General features: G+C 38.1%; 1 long non-coding RNA gene across 2 annotated transcripts in view; it reads left to right on the forward strand.

Annotated features, from left to right (window-relative positions):
* Positions 1-17554, forward strand: part of LOC138759881 (uncharacterized) — a 128695-nt gene that overhangs the window by 101608 nt on the left and 9533 nt on the right. For both annotated transcript variants that reach the window (XR_011355194.1, XR_011355193.1), the window contains exon 5: positions 2604-2692. This is a non-coding gene — a long non-coding RNA (uncharacterized lncRNA). The remainder of the gene's footprint in view (positions 1-2603; positions 2693-17554) is intronic.

Below are 17554 nucleotides of genomic sequence, written 5' to 3' on the forward strand. Positions count from 1 at the left end.
TGCTGCATAACAGACATGAATGTAGTTTGAGCCTCTTCATCCAGAAATTGAATTGTTATGTATTTTATAAGTGCTCTCTGATCCATTTTCAATGTTGCCTGGAATAAATTCTGCTAGGGACTGTTCCTGGATGAAATCACAGCATATATGGTTACCTTGGGCATTTCAATGTACTAATCATATCAGCATGACTGATGTTTTCTGAAGGCACACTGGATTTCCAAACTCCACAAAATAATGCTCATGCGTTTAAGAGTCGATGGCATTCTCTTAATGTCTGGAATCACACAGGTCCCATTCCAGAGATTCCCTATTCTTTGACCGAAATTTCTATGCACCTGAATTTTACATGATCAGTCCCTTATTTTCTAACTGTGTTTCCTTGTTCCAGACTCTTCCATGACTAACAATATCTGCACTATTAATCTTCAAAGGGTCTAATATGTTCAGAGAGTGTTACTCACGAACAACCCTTTTAATTATGTTTGGGACTTAAGGGTTTTTGTTAGCACTAACACAGAAACAACAATGGAAAATTCAGCAGACAATGGCAAATTCAAAATAAGTTTTATTAATAGCATAACATTTCTTACTTAACTCTAAACTTAACCCCACTATTTGCAAGTGTAAATGTATGTATATGCATATAATTCAAAATCACACGTTGATAAGTCAATCTTTAAAAGTTCAGCATCATTTTAGTCTTGCCTGAAGGTCTTAAATTCTCAGTTCAGAAATAATTATAAAGCTCTTTTAAACATTATATCTTCAGGCCTCTTTTAATCACAATTATATTTTACACACGAAGAATCTGCCCTCTTCTCAAAGATGGTGAATGTGGTTATTTTCTTCCACAATTAATTCACTAGACCCAGACAAGAGTTAAATAACTGTGGTTATCTTCTTCCATGATGAAGTCACAAACCAGACAAAGGTTAAAAGAAGTAGCCAAATACAAAAATAGACCCAGTAGAATTCTGTCCTCTTTTCCAAAGAGACAGCAAGGTGGTCTTCATTAATTCAAAAGCTAAGGATTATATGTTCCCCTTCTTGGAGTAACACACAACAAACAGCACGAATTCTGATTACTGTAACTCAACCCCGTCTTTCACAAGGTATCAACTCCTGTGCCACAGGGTTTTGACTTCTGTGAACTCGAGTTCAGTTCTGGAACCGTTCAACTTAATATGTCTGAATTTGGTAATGTATTTCAATTCTTGGAAACTATATGACAATCAGTTTTATTTCTACCAAAATTCTGTTCCTTTTTCAAAACCATTCCATATCTATAACAACCTCTTATCTCTGTTCAAGAAGCTTAAGTGTCTTTGATTAAAAACAGATGGCTTCCTCAGCAGTTCTTGAATAATTAAGATCCAATTGGAATCAAATAGCTCTGTCTGTCCAATGGATCTCTATAAATATGCTGTGACATGGGTGTGACCCTGTACCAACCCATAGGTAACTTACTAAGAATACAGATACAATATTTTAACTCCATAATTTACTAAGACTTTTTTTATAAAAGAAATATAGTTTAACATTAAATTAAAGATTAACATAAATCTGTTACAAGAGGGTCACCCTCATTATTCTAATCTCCCAGGAATATTGGCCCAAACTGTCTACACTTTCTTGATAAGACAACCATCTCTCCAGAATTCATCAGGTGAATGGCCATTGGATTGTGTCCAATGCTACTATTTTTTAAATAAGGGGACAAAAGTTGTACACTTACTTCAAGAATATCCTCAACAACAACCGGCATAGGTGTAGTAAGACCTTTTTTTTTGTAAATGCCATTTATCTTCATCATATTTGTTGGACCTGTCTGCTAACTTTCCATGATTTTTGCACTAGAATAGAAGATCCTTGTATATGCCACTCATTTGCAGTCTCTCTCCATTTAGATAATAATCCACCTCCTGACTGCTCTTATACAAGTGCATGACCTCACACTTTCCCCACATTAAACACTATTTGCCAGATTTTCACCCAATCATTCAATCTCTCTCCATATCCCACTGCAGAATCATGATGTCTTCTTCACAGCCTTTCACCCACATTCATATAATTAGTAATTGCTTCTGAGAGTAAGTTACCCTCACACTGTTTCTGGCCAATTTTGTAATCATAGCCCTAAAATTAGCTCAGTGGTTTGGAATAAGGATCTCAGATTCACTACTGGAATAGTCAAAAGATGAAGAGATCATGGAAGAACAGGAAGTAAATTCATGGATACACAGTGTCTCTGAAGGGACGCCCTTTTGCTCCTCTTCCTCTTACTGGTGGGTGCGGCAGGTTTGGAGCACCTTTGTGTGCTTCACATCAAAACAAAAATAAACAATTTTCTGTATTATATGCATGATAATTAAGGAATTTTGAACCTTGAGATGAATGCAATACAATTTCTAGGCATCATCCTTGGAAAGCAAAAAAAAAACAGACCAGAGAGTTCAAAGAAATTGTAAGGCAATTTCACATTTTACTTAAACTATTCTATTTTCACATGAAGAGGGATCAAAGAGAATATATAATAAAAATAAATGTAAATGAATAAGAGATTCTAAGAGCAAGAAACATATGCAGCATTTTTTTAACAGCCCAGTCTGCTACTCAACACCAAGCGGATATGACCATTAAATTTTGAAGCTTCAAGCCACACTGAGATATGAAGAAAATGGATCCTTTAGTAAGTATATGAAAGACTCAGAAAATGTATGTCACTGAACTCTTTTTTTAAAAAATAGTATCCATCAACAACAGGATTGAGGAGTATGATGTAATATTGAGACATTAACGTACAAGAATTCCATGAAACATTCTGGCTCCAGTGTGTAAGTGGCTATGAAATGTCATTTGATGAAACGGTCAGTCAAAATTGAATAATGAAGGATGTAATATTAGACTGGTATCCTGGAGTTTTACTGGGTTACTTATGGGTTTAGTAAAACTGTTAACAGAACTATGTCTATGTTTAGTTAGTCATCTCAGGAAATGTATCACATTGTGTGGAATTCATTATGGGAGAAACCACATGTGGTCCACTTGAAGAACGAACCAAATGGCTTTTTCTGATTTCACATTTACTGAAGTCCAAAGTTACAGGTTTGGAGAATTTAAAGCAGATTCTTTAAAAAAAACTCATACAGTTGATTCTGTTCATGGCACTTACGGGCTCTGTTTAGATTGAGTCGCCCATCGATGAGGAAAATCCACCACTTGCATTGGAAACCTTATAATTCTCCACAAATTTGGAAGCTATTTACCTGTGACTATGTTGCATTTGGATTACCTTTGATCCCATGCGAATGAGCAATGCTCTTGACACAGGGAAGGGCAGTGTTAATGTTTAAATCATTTCACAAAGTGAGATATTTAGGTAAATACTTTTCAGAAAGCTACAGATTTTCTAATTTAAATATTATGTTTGTTCAATTCAAAGAATTACATATTTCTTGAGCAATGAAAGTTGGTCTTAGTTTTCTAGAACAAACTTGGATGATGAAGAAACACAAAGGCAACAAATACTTGAATCTAGACCAAAGGGCCAATATGACCTGTTTCCATATTGTAAATTGTTATATGGTTAAATAGAGCAATACAACACAGGAACAGACCTCTTCAACCTTTCTAGTCTGTACCAAACCATTTTTTTGCTTAGTCCCACTAACCTGCACCTAGACCATAACCCTTCATACCCATCTCATCCATGTACCTGTCCAAAATCGTTACTTTTTCAATATTTTTATTAACATTGAAATTTCACATCCAAAAATACAGAGTACATACAGATATATGTTAAGTCAAAAAGATACATTACACTTTTATCTATCATTTCATGGTACATAATTCCCTGAAAATTGAGTCACATGTAGACAGGGTGGCCTTCATAAATCAGAGTATTGAATACAGGAGTTGGGATGTCATGTTGAAGTCGTATAAGGCATTAGTGAGGCCAAATTGGAATATTGTGTGCAGATATGGTCACCAAATTATAGGAAGAATATAAATGGAATAGAGAGAGTGCAGAAGAGATTCATAAGAATGTTGCCTGAGTTTCAGGGTTTGAGTTACAGGGAAAGATTCAGCAGACCATGACTTTATTAAGGGGTGATTTGATAGAGGCATTTAAAATTATGAGGGGAACAGACATAGTAAATGTGGATAGTCTTTTTCCATTGAGAGTGGGGGAGATTCAGACTCGAGGACATGGATTGAGATTGAAGTATTTCATCTTGTATTTGTATATGTGAGTTCTTGGACTACACTTGGATGAAAGAAAAGGTTCTTTTAAAGTTGTTGTAAACAGCACCATAAGGCAGGCCATTGAGGCTGCAAACCTCCATAGAGATCTGAATACTGTGTGTCTCCTGCTCTGTGGCAACCAAATATAATCAAACTATAATGCATTGCTAGTTGTCTTGCAACCATGATCACTATCATTACATCTCCCTTTCTTAAAACAAAAGTAGTTACTTTTAACTAACATGTTTTCTTTGTATATCTCTGCAATTTTAACTTTAACACCAAGAACTGACATTTTCATTATTATCAACATTCACATTTTTTAAACTTGTTTTGTGTTCACATTTACATACACTAAAACTTGAAGAGCAAATAAGATAGCACTACTTCATTCTATAACAGGAGTCTTTAAATTTGCTCAATGAGTCTCTTAGGAGGATTTGCATGTCTTGACGATCTCCTGATTGATTGTCCTTGAATCTGAGTTGTTGCCTCAAACAATGTCTTCTCAGCTGTGTATTCAGGTTGTTCAACAGTATCCATTTTTCCATCTACTGTGGCTGGTCCCATTTGAAGTTCTCAACAATTTCTTCGCAGAACAGCACCTTTATCTGTCTGAATACTATACGATCTTGTTTGGACTTCACTAAGGACAGTTCCCTTCTGAGTCCATAAGTTTGTTTTGTCTTTTACCCTTACTTGGTCACCAGTGTAGAGTTCCAGTAGGTTTTTTGTTCCTCTGTTAAAGTAAGACTTTTGCTTTTATTTCTGTTCTTTGAATTTCCTCACTTTCTCCCACTCTTGTTTTTAGGAGGTTCTCCTGAATGGGTAGGTTTGATCTTAGACTACATCCCATAAGGAGTTGTGCTGGTGACATACCACACTCGAGTGGAATTGTGCGGTATACTAGCATGCTCTGGTAGAAGTCCATTCCACTGTCTTTTGCCTTTTTCATCAGTCTTTTCACTATCTGTACTGATATTTCCACGACCACTGGACTGTGGAAAATGAGGAATTGATGTGTGTATATAGTCCCACTATTTGGCAAACTGTCAGAACTTTAAATTGCAAAACTAGGGTCCATTGTCTGTGACAATCTTGTTTGCCATGCCATGTCTGAAGAATATGACTTTCATACCTGTTATTACGGCATCTGCAGTTTGACACTTCATTTGTTATAATCATTGTTGATTCTTGGCCAGTACATCACCCCTCGTGCTCTTTTCTTACACTTTTCGATTCCAAGATGTTCTCCATAGATCCTTTTTAGCATCTCTTTTTTCAGGCTCTCTTGGATACTTCCTTTGTAGATGATGTCTTCAACCACTGATAGTTCCGTCCTGCAGTTCCAGTACACTGAAACATCAGGTGAGCAGTCCTGCTTCATGTTGGGCCATCCATCTAAGATGTTTTTTCTCAGTTGTCTGTGTTTCATCTTTGTTTGTCTCTGACTTCATGAGCTCCATTTTTATCTGATCTGGGCAGTTCACTTGTGATCATGTCCACGAAGGCATTCATGCCCTCATTTTGGTGTTCGCGGGCTTTCTCATGTCAACAGCTCTAGAGAGTGTCTACTGTGTGCATTAGCTTACCCAGTGTATGCCACATTCAATGTATAAGCAATGCAGCCTAATCATCATTCTTTTTATTCTCAGTGGACATTCATGTAATGGTTTTTGGAACAATGCAATCAAGGGCTTATGGTCAGTCTCTACACTGATTGCTTGTCCAGACACATATTGATGAAATCTTTCATAGGTGTTTGTGATGCTGAGCAGCTCCTTTTCAATTTGAGTGTATCGTGTCTCAGCATCTAACATTGAGCGTGATGCATATGCAATGGGTTGGCAGTCATCATATTTTTGCAGAAGAACTGCACCGAGCCCACTATGTGATATGTCTGATGATGGGTCTCACTGGGTCGTAAAACCTCAGAACTGGTTCTTCTGTGAGCAGTTTCTTTTGTTCCCTCCACGACTTTTCAAGCTCATGATCCCACTCCCATTCCATTTTCTTTTCTGTTCGTCTTCTCACTGGAACCATCTTTTCTGAGAGGTTGGATATGAATTTACCCATATATTTGAGCATTCCTGTATGTCCTTTCTGCATTGTAGTCTTGGCATGTTCCCAATGGCGGACACCTTTCCGGGATCTGGTTTGATGCCCTCACTGCCAATAATATCTCCTACAAATGTTAGTTCTGTCACCCCGAGCTGGCTTTTCTCTCTATTCAGCTTCAGGTTTGTTTTCTTTGTTGCTTCCAGCACTTTGCTTAGTCTCTCATCATACTTCTTTCCTGTGGTTCCCCTCACTATGTCCTCCATTGAGGTATCAACTCCATCCAGGTGCTCATGGACTAAATAAATAGTTTTGTGATACACTTCAGGAGTTGAGGCAATTCCAAATGGTAAACTTGGAAATCTGTATCTGCCAAATGGACTTGCTTCATCCAGTTTAACTGCCAAAATCCTGATGATGCATCTAACTTGCTGAAAAACTTTGCATTTGCAAACTGAGACATGATTTCTTCTTAAAAACTCTTTAAGCTTTCCATTATTTTTGTCCACAACAACAAGTGAACTCACCCACTCCGTTGGCTCATCTATCTCCAGAATCACATTCAGGCTTTCCATCCTGTCCAACTCTGCTTTTAGTTGCCTTTGAAGCACAAATGGAACTTTTCTGCATGGATGTATTATCAGTGGCACACCTTTATCCACTCTGATCGTGTGTTCTCCTGGAAGGCAGCCTAGACCCTGAAATAGGTCATTGTACTCTTCCATGAGTTCATCATCGACTCTCTCTCCTTCGCTTTCCACCTTGAGGACTCTTTTTACCAGGTTCAGTTTCTCACAGGCTATTAAACCTAGTATGGCCTGTACTTCCTTTGGTACCATGATGAATGCTAGCATGTGCTCTTTGTCCTTGTGTTTCACTTTGACCATGCATTCTCCTTGCACTGGTACCTGAATATCCTGTCACCTTCACTTTTGTTCCAACATCTTTGATCTGGGTCAATTCTTAAAATCAGTCTCTGATATTACGTTAATTTGTGCTCCAGTATCCAATTTAACTGAAATGTTTGTCATTCTCTTTTAATCAATATCCAGTCTCTGTTTTCTTGTTTTCAGTCACATCATCTACATAGAATTCCTCTATTTCCCTTTCATCTACAGCATGAACCTTGCTTTGTCACATTTGGTTACTGCAGCAATGGCCATAATGGGTGTTTTTGCTGCATATATAGCATGTTTTACCATATGCTGGACACTTTTTTTGGTAGATATTGTGTACTGCATTGACAACATGGCTTTCAATTGTCCCTTTCATTTTTGTTCACTAGCCACGTCTCTCTTTCCACTTTGGTGCGCTTTTTGTTAAATGCTTTGTCAGTTCTTGCTCACTGCATCCATGTTGCAGCTAGTTTCACTGAACGGCTCTTTTGCCTGCAATTTTACAGTTTCTGCAGCTCTACAAAGTACTATGGCTTTTTCCAGGTCTAGATTTTGCTCTCTTGGCAGTCTTTCCCTTAGACAGACTTGTGTGTTGTGTTCCAGATAATAGTCTTTAATTAGCGAGATGGTCAGTCCACCAAATTCACATGTTTTGCTTCTGTTTCTCAATTCAGTCACATGTTGCTCAATACTTTCTTCCATTTTCTGTATACATGTGAATAATCTGTGCCTCTCAAATGTCACATAACATTTAGGTTTGCAGTATGCCTCAAACTGTTCCATTATTTTTTCCAGTTTCATTTTGTCTCCTTCAGCAGCAAATGTGAAGTTATTGTACACCTCCAGGGCTTCATCACCCATGACATGTAAGAAAATTGATGCTTTCACTTTATCACTTTTCTTGTCAGCTCCGACTGCCACTAAATACAATCCAAAATGCTGTTTAAATTTCTTCCAATTTCCAGCCACATTATCTGTCAGCTGAAGTTTCGCTGATGCTTGTAATTTTCAAAATTTCTCTTTGTTATCTTTTCTTCACTGATCAGTTGCTTACTTTAGATTTTACCTTTTAAAGTATTTACTTTTAATTTCATTCATCCCACTTCTGACACCATGTTTAATCTTGCATTCATATGTGTGAGTTCTTAGACAACACATGGATGAAGGAAAAGGTTCTTTGCTTTAAAGTTGTTGTAAACAGTACTATGAGGCATGCATGAGGCTGGAAGCCTCCATTACAGATCTTGCATACTGTGTATCTCCTGCTGTGTCAGCCTCTGGTGGCAGCCAAGTATGATCAAACAGTAAGGTATTGCTAGTTGCCTTCCAAACATGATCAGTATCATTACGTGAAGGAGGAATAGTTTGGGGGAAACATGAGGGGGGAATTTCTTCACTCAGAGGGTGGTGGGAATCTGGAATGATCTTCGATCCGAAATGGCAGATGCAGGTTTGATTTTAATAGTTAAGATAAAGTTAGATAGGTATATGGATGCGAGGTGTGGAGGCTTATGGGTCTGGTGTGGGTCAATGGGACTAGGTGTGAGAAGGTGTACAGCATGGACTAGATGGGCCAAACTGGCCCATTGCTCTGCTGCAATTGTTATAAAGTTGTATCCTCATTTTAATCAAACATTATACTGTATTGATATTTTATAGTTTTAAAAAAGGAAAATCTAAACCCACTACCAAGAAAGAAGCTGTCTGGCCAAAATAAGACAGAATTCTTATCAGAGTGATAAATTAACTAATTAGTCAATTGTTCTACCTTCATAACAAATCAAAGATTATAAAAGTAATTCAAAAAGGATCCCCAGTGTTTGAAAATTTGAATTCAAATTGGAAATTGAGAATTTAATCTTCTATAAATTTAAACATGACATGATGTCATGTAGCCATTGAGCATGAATAGGTGGGGTAACATCCCTCCATCTGAGGAACACTTCCTGCCTAGTCATAAGAGAAATAAAAGCTAATACATGCAGCTCAGATGCTGTTAAAGTTATGTCGCTCTCTCCAACAATACCAAATGAAGCAGTTAAAGGATTAGGTTCAAAATTAACTTTAAAAAGTGCAGAGATAGTTTGAAATACTTTGTTCCAATATTTCTCAAGATTCTAACATGTCCAGAACGTATGAATTAATGAAGTACCTCCAAAGTCTTAAATGTTAAAATTGAGCCCATATAACATGCACAATATGCAAAGTGTGGAGGAAGAATGACAGGTAGAGGTTGAAAACTGATTTATTGTACTGCCAGCTCTGTTTATATTCACTCCTGGCCACTGAAAACAAGTGACATCACCACAGCGTTGGCCTCTGACTGGCCGGTGTTCCCGCCACTGAGTGCTATTTCCTTCAGTGTGGGAGGCTACATTGGGATGTTAGCCATCGGTCCCCGTGGGGCCCTTGCAATTGCTGTGTTTGGCCATTTTGTGAGCTGGGTTGCAACTCGATTCATGGACTGCTACACCTGCATACACCACTTCAGCTGGCAGCTTATTCTACACTCCCACAATTCCATGAGTGATGAAATTCCCCTTCATTTTCCCCATTCACCTTTAACACATGTTCTCTGGTTTGTATCTCACCTACCCTCAGTGGAAAACGTCTACCTACATTTACTCTGTATATCTCCTTCATAATTTGAAATACCTCTATCAAATTTCCCCTCATTCTTCTACACTCCACAGAATTAAATCCTAACCTGTTTAACCTTTCTGTGTAACTCTGTTCCTGAAGTCCAGGCAACATCCTAGTAAATTTTCTCTGCAGTCTTTCTATCTTATTGATATCTTTCCAGCAGTTAGGTAACCAAAGCTCTACACACTACTCTAAATTTGGTCTCAGCAATGTCTTGTACAATTTTACCATAATATTCCCAACTCCTATACTCAATACTTTGATTTATAAAGGCCAATATGCCAAAATATCTCTTTACAATTCTATCCACCTGTGATGCCACTTTCAGGGAATTACTTGTCTGTATTCCCAGATCCATCTGTTCTACAACATTCCTCAGTGCCCTACCATTTACCATGTATATCTTTTCTTGGTTTGTCGTTCGAAAATGCAAAACCTCACACTTGTCTGCATTAAATTCCATCTGCCATTTTTCAGCCCATTTTTCTAACTGGTCCAGATTCATCTGCAAGCTTTGAAAACCTTCATGATCCACAACACCTCCAATCATAATGTGATCTGCAAACTTGCTGATCCAATTTACCACATTATCATCCAGATCATTCATATAGATGACAAACAACAATAGTCCCAGCACTGATTCCTGAGGCAAAACACTAGAGACAGTTTTCCAGTCTGAGAAACCATCTTCCACCACTACTCTCTGGCTTCTCCTATCCAGCCATTGTTGAATCCAGTTCATTACGTCACCATAAATACCTAGTGTCTGAACCTTCCTGACTAACCACCCATGTGGAAGCATGTCAAAGGCCACTTAGGCAACATCCACAGCCTTGCCTTCATCAACTTTCCTGGTAACCTCAAAACTCTAAGATTGGTTAAACATGACCTACCATCTACAAAGCCATGTTGACTATCTCTAATCAGTGTCTGGCTATCCAAATGCTTGTATATCTGATCTCTTAGAACACCTACTGACATTAGGTTTACTGGCCTATAATTTCCTTTTTTAAAAAATATTGAGTTTAACATCTTAACATGCATACAAACCTTTAAGGAAAACTCATATGTACAAGTACAAAAAAAAATGGATGGAACTACATTAGAGTTCTTTAATCTGCATGAGAAATTAATTATTGAATTAATCTCTGATAAACAAGTTGAAACTCGTATTTACCAAGTTAATCCAAATAAAAAAAACTGATAAAAAGAAACAAAGGAAACAAACAAAAAAAACCCTCTCTCTAATTAAGGTAACCTTTGTTTTTTTTTAATATTTATGAAAAGGGGAAATTGTGGATTGGATCATGACCTTCAGACAATGGACAGAGAATCTTTGGAACATGCAAAATTCTTAAATCTTCCAACCATGATAGTAATCTATGAATGGGCCCCACATTATTACAAATTGAAAGTTTTTATCTTTAATGTTGTATCTAATTTTCTCCAAGGTTAAATAGGACATAACATCATGTAACCACTGTGTATAGGTAGGTGAAGAGTCAGCTTTCCTGGAAATGGAAAAATAACTCTTTTGAACAATTATCAGCTAAATTTAATCTTTCTATAGACATTTTTTTAGATATTTACAAGTTAGACATTTTGTTCAGTCCAAGCTTTCTGATTTTCCTTGAATCTCAAATACTAATATTCTTGAATCATCTTTTAACTTAGTTTATTTTTCACAGTGGATCAAAATCATGTATTTATAATGATTTATTGGATTTAAGATCAGCTTCCATGACTGGGATCAAAAGTGATTGGTAATGAGATTTCAACATAGCATTTTCAGATGAAGATTGGTGCTCTACTCTCAGCTTGATTAATGATTCCTCATTCTGTGCAAGGGATTGCTTATTACAATTTAAGGTGGTACACAGAACTCTTATTTGCAAACTCAAATTATCTTGTTTTTAATGCCGATATTGATCCACTATGTGGGAAGTGTAAAAAATTTTGAGACTTCACTGATCAATATTTTGGGAATGCCAAAATTTACAAGAGATTTTGGAAAGACATTTTCCATGCTTTATCAATGATTTTTACAATCAATATAGAACCTTGTCAATTAATTGCTTTGTTTGATTTTTCATATGAGCCAGATATTCTTGTGACTGCAACATAGGAGAAAGTTTTAGCCTTTACCATGCTGATGGCTGGCCTATAATTTCCAGGGTTACTTTTGGAGCCTTTTTTTTAAAAAAAAACAACAAAACATGAGCTATCCTCCAATCCTCTAGCACCACACCGGAGATGCAGGAAGAACTTAGCGGGTCAGGCAGCATCCATGGGTAGAAATGGTCAGTCTTAAATAAGGTTCATTTGAGAAAGTTACAAGTGTAACATTATTGTTTAAGAATGGATTTAAAAGCCTGTAATCCATCGTCAGTCAAACATTTTTTAGGAAGCTCCTAGAATCTATGCAAAATTATATATTGAACTAATGAAAGGATCTGTGAAAATTTTAAGATAAAGACAAAAATAGGAAATTCTAGCCAGATCACATGGACATTTGGACTTTTTGTTTCAACTAATCATATTGTTCACTAATTTGGACTTTTTGTTTGCACTAATTATATTATGTTCTTTAAACATGTTTAAAATCAGTGTTTAGATAAAGTGAAGAAAGGGAAACATCTCCTACAGTTGGGAATAATAATGAAACTATGCAGATTTCAGATGATTTACAAAAAGACCAGAGACTAAATATAATAAAATGTATTCATGTAATGAGCTGGGCTTTAAAATACTTCTGCTCGAGGCAAATTTGGTAATTGTCTAAAATGGAATTAAATAGATACACAAAGAAATAAAGTAAATCACAAAAATTTGTAGACACTGGTTGAAGTAAAATCACACAACTAAAAGTAGTAGGGAAAAATGGATTTCAGTAGATCCCTCTTAAAAAGGGACAGTACAGAGTCAATAGGTTGAGTGGTCTCTAATTTATGTCTCAAAAAAGTGTTTAAAAATGAATATTTGACTCTGAGAAGGTATGGAGCCCACCGAAGTTTAAAATAACTAAATGTTTCAGATTTGTTTATTTAACGTAGCCCACTGTTCACCTTGGTATTGCTCAAACCATCCATCACTTTTTAATCAGCTAATTTATAAAGGTGTCCACTTATCATAAATTCTGGGATTTGTTTTTCAGCAAGACTTTTCAAAACATTCAAGAAGATCAGACAATGAATAAGCTTATAAGCAACAACAGCTCTTCAGTGGTAAATTCCTTGAAGAACTTAACTGCTGTCCGAGATGTACTTTGCCATTATTTGATGTTTGACATCAGGAGGATGATGTTTGTGGTGATATTATGTACGCAGATAAAAGTTTCTCAATTTTGTTACCTAATACTAAGAAGGTCAATGACAACCACAGGGAAAGATAATTGAAACCACCACTGGCCAATTTCAGTCAGTTACAGGCCTGAAGATAAACGTGCTCAGGTACTGATCTGGACAGTTATTAGATTCCAGAATGTACAAAATCCATCATTATTTGCAGTGAATGTGCTTTTAAAGACATTAGGAAAATAAAGCCTTATTTCTGCCAAAATTGTTTTCATATGATTGTGATGGAACATTGGCCCTGAGGCTTCCAATTGGTCTTCCTAGATTCAATCTAAAGGCCCAAACAGAAGTAGAATGAGTACACAAAGAGGGGCTCTCTAACAGGAGTTTTACTGCCCAAATAACAGGGATGAACTCAGCTGCTGCTTATCTGATTTCAAGAAAGGTTTCATGATTGACTCTATCTCTTCCATCAACATAGAGACTGTGCATTTTACTGGGGTATAAATGTATTTATTTGTTGACAGTAAGCTTAGCTATTCCAATACTTTCCTGATGATTGCCCCTCCTTCTACCATTCAAAGCCTTGCGGCATGTAAACATGCACAATGGCCCTTCTCCCATCTGACCTCTTATCTACTGGTTTTATTCTTCATAATGCCCTGCCTAGGTGCTCCTTCCTTCATTTGTACAGAACTTGAAAACTTCATTGACTTTGCTACTACTCTGAGTTTCACATGGTTCATACTTGATTCCTACCTTCCTTGTTATTTCTATCTTAATTTCAGGGGTTAGATTAGAAACTAATATCCATTACAAGCCCATAACCTCCCACAGCTATCTCAGTCTCAACTCCTCCTGTAGGCACTCCATCCCACTTTCTTATTTTCTCCATCTCTGCACATTTGCTCTGATGAAGAGACTCCACACCAATGCATTTTTATGTCTTCCTTTCTCCTTAACCATTGCTTTTCAACTCCAATTGTCGGTGATCTTGATGACTTCCCCACTCTCCTCTCTTCTTCTCTCACCCCCACTGTCCTCACCTTCCATTCCAAAATCTCTGTTCTTCCTTGCTAATTCAACTGGATTCGACCAACATCTTCTCCCCTTTCAACATTCTGAAGATGCCATTTCCTCTGAAACTTCCTGCTCCTTCACCAACCATCCCCCCTCCCCCACAACACTTTCCCACACAACCCCAGAGTTGGAATGCCTGCATTCCTCTTTCCAGTAGTCCAAAAGGTCCTTCCAGTAGTTCACATGTATTTCTTTCAATTTACTGCATTGCATTTAGCACTCACAATGAAATCTCCTCTATAATAGGGAAACCAAGTGGACATTGGTGGGTATTCATCATTCTGCAATTGAAAACTGGGCTTCAATTGCAGGTCAGAATGTTTTACTTTGTAGGCTCACACAGTCCTTGGTCTCCTGCACTATTCCATCGAAGGTCAACAAAATCCCAAAGAACAACACCTCATTCTTTCTTAGTATATTAGAGCTCTTGGAATTGAATGTGGTGTTCAATGAATTCAGAAAAGCAGCTTTTTCTTTCACTCCCTAGATGTTATACTTTAGTTTTTATTTGCCCCTCAGATTCTTTCCTCCTCTCTCTAATTCATTGTTTCTTTAATAACCTTGGTGTCTACCTCATCACAGCTTTCAATTCTGTGCTTTCCAACCCTCAGCCTTTCTGAAATTCAAAATGCACTTGCTTTCTCACTGTTCACTTCAGACAAGCGGTTGTTGAACTGAAACGTTGACTCTGTTTCACTTTCTCTAGTTCCAGCATGTTTTTTTTTTATTTAAGATTTGTTGCATCTGCAGATTTTTGTTCCAATTAATCAAAATATTATAAAATTTAAAAGTAAGAACATAAAAAAAATACCAGGAGTAGGTTATATGGGAGAAAGCAAGAACACGGAAGGATTTAAAACCAGGATCAGAATCTTTATAATGAAGGATTCAATCCAAACAATAGGAAAGAAGAGATTGGATGGAAGGATGCAGATTGAAGCAGGCCTTTGTTCTCATTTGTCCATGATGACCAAGTTGGCATTTTGGGCTTGTCCTATTTGCCTGCATTTGATGCATATCCTTTCGACCTTTCCTAACTATGTATCTGTCCAAAAGTCTTTTTAACATCATGATTGTACACACTTCTATAGCTTCCTTTACCAAATCATTCCAAATATAGATTACTCTTTGAGAGAAAAAGTTGCTCCATAGGTCCACCTTAAATCTCTCCTCTCTCAGGTTACCCCCATGCTCCTTAGTTCCAGCATCATTTACCCCGGAGGATAAAGACTGTGAGCCTCCACTTTATCGATGGGAACTTCATGATGTTCTATACCTGTAGAAGGTATCAAAATTGGGTAGGAATGAAAGAACCAATGCTGGGATCTAGGCAGCAGGAATGTCAGGATTGGTCCAGATAAATTCATTGGACAATGTATCTGCTTTCTGTTATTCTATGATATAGTTTAAAAAGATCATGATTGGTATCTCCACCATCTTCATGAATCAGGCAGAATGATGAAATTTGCAGTGTGATGTCCTACACCTGATAGGACATGCTGGGGAGGAGGAACGATCCATTTATGCAGGGACAGGCCTTCCAGTCCATGACAAAATAATTGATCTCTCCTTTAATATCTTTTATGAGAAAGATGCAATGCATTGCATATTTAGGATGAATTTAGAACCATGCTTTTTTTCAGGGGAAAGAATCTATGCATCTGTCATTTTTGAATAACTATTTCCTAACTCCCTGGCTAAATTACCAGGGTCTAGTTTTAACTTGCATTCCTTGTTCAACTTTACACCACCAGTAGAAAAAAGTTTAATTTCACTCAAGCCACCCTGGTAGTCGATTTCAAAATGTTGCATCTTCTACCTTCACAGTCTGCTGATGGATGAGGATGTAGTTTTTGATGCTTGAGTGATGCTCCTATTGACAGGCCACATGAAGAGTTCAGGAATTGGTGTGGGCTTACCAGATTTATTCTAATGTTTTCACTAAGTTACAGTGCCACCACAAAGGCCAAATCTTTTGCTCATCTCTGCCTTCTTTTGAGAAAGCTAGTAGTGAGTTGCCTCCTTGCAGTTTATAGAATGACGGAAATCTGCTGTAAGTGAGGACGTTTCTGAAGTCAGACTGAGGGTTGAATGAAATGCTGCTGTCTCCAGATAGTATGTGAACACTTGTTGGTTTCCTTGACAATAATCACAGGCTTAGGAGATCCTGTTGAAGAAGGCTTGTAAAATAGCAGGAATATCCTGGAAGTGGAGTACAGCATTGCCCTATGTTTACTTTCACGGTTAGAAAGCCAACTGAATCGTGTGCACTGTGCTGTATGATAATTTTCCTGAATGTTATTGGAGGTTCTCTTATTTGGATAAATAGAGCGTAACCTACACACACCATCTGAGTGACTTGTGGATCTTTTCTTTGGCTTGGCTTCACGGATGAAGATTTATGGAGGGGTAATGTCCACGTCAGCTGCAGGCTCGTTTGTGGCTGACAAGACCGATGCGGGACAGGCAGACACGGTTGCAGCAGTTGCAAGGGAAAATTGGTTGGTTGGGGTTGGGTGTTGGGTTTTTCCTCCTTTGTCTTTTGTCAGTGAGGTGGGCTCTGTGGTCTTCTTCAATGGAGGTTGCTGCCCACCGAACTGTGAGGTGCCAAGATGCACGGTTTGAAGTGATATCAACCCACTGGCGATGGTCAATGTGGCAGGCACCAAGAGCTTTCTTTAGGCAGTTCTTGTACCTCTTCCTTGGTGCACCTCTGTCTCGGTGGCCAGTGGAGAGCTCGCCATATAACACGATCTTGGGAAGGCGATGGTCCTCCATTCTGCAGACGTGACCTATCCAGCGCAGTTTGATCTTCAGCAGCGTGGATTCGATGCTGTCGGCCTCTGCCATTCGAGTACTTCGATTGTTGGAGATGAAGTCGCTCCAATGAATGTTGAGGATGGAGCGGAGACAACGCTGGTGGAAGCGTTCTAGGAGCCGTAAGTGATGCCGGTAAAGGACCCATGATTCGGAGCCGAACAGGAGTGCGGGTATGACAACGGCTCTGTATACACTAATCTTTGTGAGATTTTTCAGTTGGTTGTTTTTCCAGACTCTTTTGTGTAGTCTTCCAAAGGCGCTATTTGCCTTGGCGAGTCTGTTGTCTATCTCATTGTCGATCCTTGCATCCGATGAAATGGTGCAGCCGAGATAGGTAAACTGGTTGACCGTTTTGAGTTTTGTGTGCCCGATGGAGATGTGGGGGGGACTGGTATTCATGGTGGGGAGCTGGCTGATGGAGGACCTCAGTTTTCTTCAGGCTGACTTCCAGGCCAAACATTTTGGCAGTTTCCGCAAATCAGGACGTCAAGCGCTGAAGAGCTGGCTCTGAATGAG

This window comes from Narcine bancroftii, chromosome 4, assembly GCF_036971445.1.
Source record: "Narcine bancroftii isolate sNarBan1 chromosome 4, sNarBan1.hap1, whole genome shotgun sequence".
NCBI classification, from domain to species: domain Eukaryota; kingdom Metazoa; phylum Chordata; class Chondrichthyes; order Torpediniformes; family Narcinidae; genus Narcine; species Narcine bancroftii.